The 8,672-nt window shown below is 31.4% G+C and overlaps 1 long non-coding RNA gene across 1 annotated transcript; it reads left to right on the forward strand.

Annotated features, from left to right (window-relative positions):
• The first annotated feature begins 1,337 nt into the window (after nucleotides 1-1,337).
• On the forward strand, nucleotides 1,338-4,613 carry LOC134701939 (uncharacterized). Its single transcript, XR_010104266.1, has 3 exons — nucleotides 1,338-1,831; nucleotides 3,400-3,508; nucleotides 4,002-4,613. It is a non-coding gene; the product is annotated as an uncharacterized LOC134701939 (long non-coding RNA).
• The last annotated feature ends 4,059 nt before the right edge of the window (nucleotides 4,614-8,672 follow it).

Here is an 8,672-nt window from a genome sequence, read left to right on the forward strand (position 1 = left end):
AAAGTCGAATAGTTGCAGTTGACATATTAGGCAGCAACCATTTGATTTTCGGGGGAGGGGGGGTGGGGGCTATGGTTTTTTTCTGTACAAACTTATGTTTTCGCCTTCGGCAAAGAACAATCTATTTTTTTGGACACAAACCGAAAACTTTTTTTTTTTTTCAATTTTAGGATTACATATAGTGGAAGCTGAGGGTGAAACAAATTTTTTTTTTCTTCTCCGGGTCCAAAACAAATTATTTTTTTCACCAAAAATTGGAAACTTCGTGATGTTATGTATTATTCAAAATATTCAAACAAATATCATTTATTTTTACTTTAAGAATTTTTTTTTTCTTCGATTGAGTATTTTAAGGGGAGATAACTCTTTTAGTACAAAATTTACACTGGACTTATAGCGATTTTTCTTATTTTTACTTGTAGAAACTGCAAGAAAACAAGTTCGGTGACACCATTTTTTATTTTTATTTTCTTAAAACATATGATAAAACCTATCTTCTCACAATTTATTTCAAAATGCTATCTCATAGAATTTGTTCTATGCACACAAATGTTTTTTTTTTTCATTAATAATATAACCAAATTTAGGCATTTTTCAACGACTCATAGCATGAAAAAAGCACAGTGACCCATACCTTTAATTATATTTTTGAAAAAAGCATACACAAATCCTCATTTTGGAAAATTATAAGAAAATTCTGTCTCATAAAGTATATACTTGTGATCTACCTTAATCAAAGTGAACGTAACAAACAATGTTGCAATGGAATGTACAATGGCTACCTTGAGATCGATTTATAAAAGTTGACAAAATAAGATCGATCTTTAATCTTTTATAACTCGCAACTCGACTTTTGTAACTTGCAACTCGACTTTTGTAACTCGCAACTCGACTTTTGTAACTCGCAACTCGACTATTGTAACTCGCAACTCGACTTTTGTAACTTGCAACTCGACTTTTGTAACTCGCAACTCGACTTTTGTAACTCGCAACTCGACTTTCTTAACTCGCAACTCGACTTTTGTAACTCGCAACTCGACTTTTGTAACTCGCAACTCGACTATTGTAACTCGCAACTCGACTTTTGTAACTCGCAACTCGGATTTCTTAACTCGCAACTCGACTTTTGTAACTCGCAACTCGACTTTTGTAACTCGCAACTCGACTTTCTTAACTCGCAACTCGACTTTTGTAACTCGCAACTCGGATTTCTTAACTCGCAACTCGACTTTGTAACTCGCAACTCGACTTTCTTAACTTGCAACTCGACTTTCGTAACTCGCAACTTGCAACTCGACGATAAGAAACCCTCGTTGACATGTATCCAAGGTTGTGACCAGCTGGTAATGTTTTGACAGAAAAATGAACTTCTGTTGTATAATTTTATACATAATTGAACATTTTGATAAAATTTAAGAAAAGTACACAACTTTGTGGTGTTGGGAAACTTATTTCCCTCACCAGGAGATTGTTGCATACATGTACGGGTGATCACTTCCAGACGGAGGCAGTTACAATATCTGTACGGGAATGAGGATTATTTATAAGACTGAAATTATTGTATTATTTGCTGGAAATGTGGAATATGAGGAATTTAAAGCCATCTGTGAGTAGTTTTTGATGATTCAGCTGGACAAATGCTGGAAATTATACAGTTTTCTCCCACCTTAAAACAGTACATGGTATATTATGGACACCAAAAGCAAACTATAATAATCTAAATGCCATAATTTTGTGCATCTTGAAAACTGGAAAGCCGGATCACTTTGAAGCAGATGATAGTGATAGTGTTTAAAATAATTCTTTGCGACAGTTATACCAGTTGGAACAGGTAATAGTTTAAATTATGAAAGTTTAAAATTACTTCTCGGATAAATCATGTGGCCCGTTCAATAATTTTAATGCATCACCCCTTTCCCTCATATTTTTAGTTACAATGTGAAATTATTCTCTGCAAATGTATGATCTGTGCTGAAAGCAATTTTATACAATTTTATTCATCATGTTCAAACGACAAACATTATTTGAATAGGATAATAATTTAAAATTTAAAAAAAATAAAACAACATGTACATGTATCAGACTCAAAAGTTACAAAAAAAAGGAAGATTTGGTTATGATCATGATGATTGCCAATGAGAAAATCACATGTACAACTATCCTCCATATACACAACAGACCGTACATGTCTGTCACCTTATTTATTATGCTTATCATTAATATGTACATGTCAGTAAGGAATGTTCATGTGCCAAAATGAATGTACATGTAGGCAAAATGCGACTTCAACTGAATACATGTACATGTAGAAAAGACAAATGTATAAAAAGATGTGGCATGAGTGTCAATGATAGATCATGATACAACTCTCCATCCAAGTCACAATTTATAAAAGTAAAGACAATCCTACAGTTATCAGGATAGTCATATGTATGTTTATGTCAGATATACATGTACATTTTTGTACATGTAAACAGTAAGCTTAATTTGTTAAAAATCAGGAAAGTCAAATTTAAATTTTCTGTAATTTTGATAGCTACATATACAGTGTACCTATATATTATGACATATGAAAGACACACATATATTGAAAAGTGGTTATCATGATTACATATATATTTATTTATAAAAATAAAACTTGTATATCAAATCTTAAGATAATTAGATTCTTAATCCTGTGTGACCATTTAGATGGGATCTTTTGGGACGGCAATACCTTTGTTTCATAAAATTGTTGTTTATTGTCCTTCGTGTCCTTAGAAACTAAATTAGACATATGATATATACATGATACAATTGCAAGGATTTCAAACTTTTAACATTTAGTTCAAAACTGATAAAATATTTTAAAATTAGCACATTTTGAGATCTTGTCATTAGAATTTAGATAAAATTGAGAATGGAAATGGGGAATGTGTCAAAGAGACAACAACCCGACCAAATAAAAAAACAACAGCAGAAGGTCACCAACAGGTCTTCAATGTAGCGAGAAATTCCCGCACCCGGAGGCGTCCTTCAGCTGTCCCTTAAACAAATACATTTGTACATGTACATGTGTGATCCTGAAGCGCATAACATATAAGGTTAATTTGACTCAAATATATCAAGTAAAGTTGTTTAGTAATTAGTTAATCACAATTTACCTTTCTGCTGTACAGTGTTCATTTAGATCATTTTATACATTAACCTGTCCATTTAAAAATAGAATTAATCATACAAAAAAGTCTTGTAACTTTGAATGTTTTAATGTAGTAAGATGCTAACAGCTCATTATACATGTTATATATTTTCCACTGGTTCTTAAGATAAGAAAATAACTAATTTGATTTTAAATACAATTTTCCAAATTCAATTCAAAGAATGATTGATCACCTTATAATCTGTTATTTCTTTAAATAGATAAAAGATACATCAGATGACATACTTACATATAGAGGAGCCTATACTTAGAGAAATAGATCAACTTGATTTTGAAGTTAACCTACTGCATTAATATGAAAATTCATAAGTGAGTACCAGTATCTCTTAAAGTACATTTTTTACATGTTTATCTTTATTTTGATAAAGTACCATATGAGATAAAGTATGTGAAATCTTAAATCCTGTAAATATACTAGACATTACATCAGTACATAATGTAAATCAGAATAAGAATGCATAACAAATGAATTGTTAAACATTTTAATATGACCAGTGTCAGCTTAATTTAAGAACAAATTAAAACACAGATGCGCTATATATGACACACACATAAAAATTAATGAGACCAAGTGTGTATTTTCCAGATATGCAAGAAGGGTTTTAATCTCTCACTACAAATGTATTTGAAGTCCTGAATGTGAGATCTTCTAAAAAAGTTTACTAAACTTCAAATATGTGTACTTGAATATATGTATATAATATTAAGATTCATCTTATTTAATATAATTAATTTAAAACATTTTCAAGCAAAAAACTGATGTATAAATGTATAGCTTGACCATTCCTTCATTTGTTTTCAGGTGACTGAGCTAAAAGAAAATCACACATGAAACTGTAACCAGTACAACAGAACATTTCAATACCTATTAAGTTTTTTTATGTATATGTTTGACTTTTGGTAATATTTTGGAAGTTACTTTAGTAATTGAGAGACCTCAATGTTGAAAATGGCAATTTTGATAGAGGACAATTTTAAGAATATCAACTTAGTTGTTTATGGCTCTTTATCTTTTAAAATATTACTGGGTGTCTGAAAGAATATTTCAATTTTTTTCTGAAACTATTTAGATATTTATCATGTTTCATGTGTTTATATAGGCAAATATTTATACATGTCATTTATGTTATGCAAGGGTTTATATGAATTTCTAAAAAGATGTATATATGTGTTGATAAAATAAGTTCCAAATTATTACAGAGTAACAGAAAATGGGATCAATTTATATTAAAACAAATCTGTTAAAAGGAAATGACAGTAAAAAATTGTATTTTTTAAAATAATTGTGTTAACATTTTTGTGCTATTTAGAAATATGTACACCAAAAAAAATAAACTTTAATATAAGTATCAATGTAGTATGCCCTTGTTATTTTTTGTTTTGTGCAGTACATGCATTTGAATCTTGATCAAAATTTATGGATTGAATTAATAAACAGCCAATTCCATGTACCTGTACCTATCACAGTTCTCTTTAGGCCATAATCATTGTGATGTATGGGAATAATTCTCTGTTGTCATATTCTGACTTTTATACAAACCAAGTGATGAAGATAAAGGGTGCTTCTATTTCCAAAGGTTTTGAAGAAACTGCTATGGAACACAATAAAAATCAGAAGATGTAGTATATCAGTGGCGGATCCAGAAATTTTCATAAGAGGGGGCCCACTGACTGACATAAGGGGGGCCCGCTCCAGTCACGCTTCAGTGATTCCCTATATGAGCCCCCCTGCCCCCCCTAAATCCGCCTCTGCATAATTGTAATCAGACAACTCTCCATTAAGAGACCATACATTGTAAAAGTTTATGTAATAGGTACAGCCTTCAATAAAGAATAAAACCACTCTGCATAATCATATCTGATTTTGCAAAAACAAAGAGCATGCTTTTTTATAGATTTTGTCACTATCAATTATATACACGCATGTACTAATGTATTCATGTGGTGTCTGCCCTTGATTTGAAATTCCCCCCCCCCCCCCCCAAAAAAAAAAAAATTATAAATGGACAAAATCCATGGTCATGATGGTCATGTCAGTTGGGAGTTCAGAATATATAAGGTTGAGAAATGAGGATCTAATCATTTATTATTCGACAGCAAACAATTTTTGGGAATGTATAATGGTATGATGTCGTCATTGTTGTTGTCTGAAGACACATTGGTTTCCGGACAATAACTTTAGTTTAAATGAATGGATATCTATGAAATTTTGTTATAAGGTTCAATTCCCCTAAAGGAAGGTTTGGATAAATTTGGGGATGATGGTCCTTGGAACACAACAGATTGTCTTGAGGTGCTGCACACATGTGCCAAATATCAAAAGATTTTGTCAAAGGGCAAACAGATAATGCTCCCGACACAAAATTGTAAACAAAAGTCATCTTTTTACTTTGAGGTCAAAGGTCAAAGTACAGCAAAAAATTGTATTATAGGTATCTGTGGCATTGACTTATGATCTAGATGCCAATTCAGTGAGAATTTTCTTGCATCTTCCAACTAAGTCCTTTCATGGTGAAAATTTGTACAAAAAAGGCCTACAGGAAAGGAATAGTGTACATTTTATGCTTGCTATGGCAACCAAGGAACAAAGTGGCGACAAGACTACAACTTTTTTTCTTTATTTTTTTTCATCAAAAACTCACTAAAACATGATAAATACAATAAAGATGCAAAAGTGTATGGTATTTTGCAACTTAATCCATGTAATACCATTTTGGTTTGCCACAGCATAATTTTCTCAATATTACAATTTTCCTTATTTTTTGCATTTTTTTACTGAATTGTTTTAAAAAGAGTAAAAAAGATACCAAAAATTGTACTTTCATTGTTTTTATGCCCCACCTACGATAGTGCCTCCGTTCGTCTGTCCGTCCGTCCGTCTGTCCCGCTTCAGGTTAAAGTTTTTGGTCAAAGTAGTTTTTGATGAAGATGAAGTCCAATCAACTTGAAACTTAGTAACATGTGCCATATGATATGTTTTTTCTAATTTAAATGCCAAATTAGAGTTTTGACCCCAATTTTACGGTTCACTGAACATAGAAAATGATAGTGCAAATTTCAGGTTAAAGTTTTTGGTCAAGGTAGTTTTTGATAAAGTAGAAGTTTAATCAACTTGAAACTTAGTGTACATGTTCCCCTTGATAACATCATTATAATTTTAATGCCGAATTAGAGAATTTATTCCAATTTCACGGTCCACTTAACATAGAAAATGATAGTGCGAGTGGGGCATCCGTGTACTGTGGACAAATTCTTGTTTTAAACCAACATAGTACTAGACTTCCATATCAGTAGTAAGTCATAAATGTTGTTTTCCTCTGGTGATGGATAATTGAAAACGGTTAAAAACTGGCTTTTCTTAAATTTTCTCAATTTTTCTTATTTTAGCATTTTTTTACCTTTTTTTTTTTTTAAATCAAAAAGAGACCAAAAATTTCATTGTCATCATTTTTCACACCAAAATAGTACTAGACTTGCATATAGGTAGTTTATTCATAAGTGTTGTTTTCCTCTGGTGATGGATAATTGAAAACTGTCAGAAAACGGCTTTTCTCAAATTTTCTCAATTTTCCCTAGTTTAGCATATTTTTACCTTATTTCTTGAAAAAAATCAAAAAGATACCAAAAATTTTATTCTCATTATTTTTTACACCAACATAGTACAAGACTTCCATATAGGTAGTTAATTCATAAAGGCTGTTTTTCTGCAATGATTGATCATTGAAAACGGTTAAAACGGTTAGAAACTGGCACTTCTCAATTTTCCTTATTTTAGCATTTTTTTACCTTATTTTTGGAAAAAAATCAAAAAGATACCAAAAATTTTATTTCCATTATTTTTTACACCAACATAATTCTAAACGTTCCATATAGGTAGTTTAGTCATAAGGGCTGTTTTTCTCCAATGATGGATCATTGAAAACGGTTAGAAACTGGCATTTCTCATTTTTCTCAATTTTCCTTATTTTAGCATTTTGTTACCTTATTTTTTGAAAAAAATCAAAAAGATACCAAAAATTTTATTTTCATTATTTTTTACACGAACATAGTACTAGACTTCCATATAGGTAGTTTTGTCATAAGTATTGTTTTTCTCCGATGACGGATAATTGAAAACAGTAAGAAACTGGCCTTTTCCCCATACATTTCAATGGAAAATAGCGGTTTGAGCCCTTATATTGAATTTCATTAAAAAAAATGTCAAATTCACAAAAAAATGATTTTTTTTTTATATATTCCCAGTCAGTATGTTATACTGAAAGGGTAAAATATAAGTTAGACCAAATTTTTTTTTTAGTTGAACAGTCCTGCCTGGTGCTCTCTGACATTGCCTCTTAATAATATTGAATCACTTATAATCATTAGTATGTAACTATACTGGTATTACATTTTCTTCCTTTTCTAGTAATTCTATATGACATGCAATAATTTTTATTCTAATTTAACATAGTTTTTTTTTCAATTATCGAGAATTATACTATGTTCCACTCAAAATTGCATCTAATCACGTTTACCATGACATAAATACCATGATACACTTCAAATTTCGTAGATTATATGTCAATGTATGATGCTCCTTATCTTAATTTTTTATCTACAATGTAGCCTTCAAAGTATTTTAATTCGAGCGTCACGGATAAGTCTTTTTTACAACTTTAAACAAGTTGTGTTTAGTGAGTTTTTGACTCCAAACCAATAATGTAGTAGTGTAGGATGTGTCGTATGAGCCCCGAACTCTGAATTGGTACAACACTAGGGTTGATGGAAGAATTATTCAATACTCGGGTATGGCGTCAGCGTCCAAATATAAGGGTTGACTGGTCTCATATTAAAGTGTGGCGTTTATTAGTGTCCCGTTTTAAGGGTTGACTAACACTAAGGTATGATGTTTGCGGTCCGACTTACGGATCAAATGGTCCAACATATGAGTTTGTGGTGTCCGCGTCCCGATTTAAGGGTTGCATGGTCCAACAGTAGGGTGTGACGTACGCGTACCAATCTAAGGATCAAATTGTTCAACCCCAGGATATTGCGTCTGTGGTTAGGGTCTGACACTCATACGCCGCATCCTACAATGTACATTAATTGTAAGAACGTATAGGTAGTGATTTTCTGTATTATTTAAATGTTTTTTACCATTTTTCTCTATTCTTTATACTTAATTTGAGAAACTCATTATTCCCTGTTTCTTTTTTCTTTCGACTTTTTCTTCTTTATCTTTTTTTTTTACATTTTACTAGAGATTTTGACAATCATTCTCTATTCTGTAAACTCCATGCAGATCTAAAAGAGATAATATCTGCAGCCGTAACCCTATACATCGTCTTTTTTGATTCCATACAACTTTCCTTCAGGTTATTGCTGCCACGTTCATATATATTCTCACAGCGGTAATAGAAATAAATGTGTAATTCATTCAGATCCTGTAAAAAAAGAAAAGAAAGAGAAACCTATGAAAATTCACTGCTTTAAT

This window comes from Mytilus trossulus, unplaced genomic scaffold (genome assembly GCF_036588685.1).
Source record: "Mytilus trossulus isolate FHL-02 unplaced genomic scaffold, PNRI_Mtr1.1.1.hap1 h1tg000373l__unscaffolded, whole genome shotgun sequence".
NCBI lineage: Eukaryota > Metazoa > Mollusca > Bivalvia > Mytilida > Mytilidae > Mytilus > Mytilus trossulus.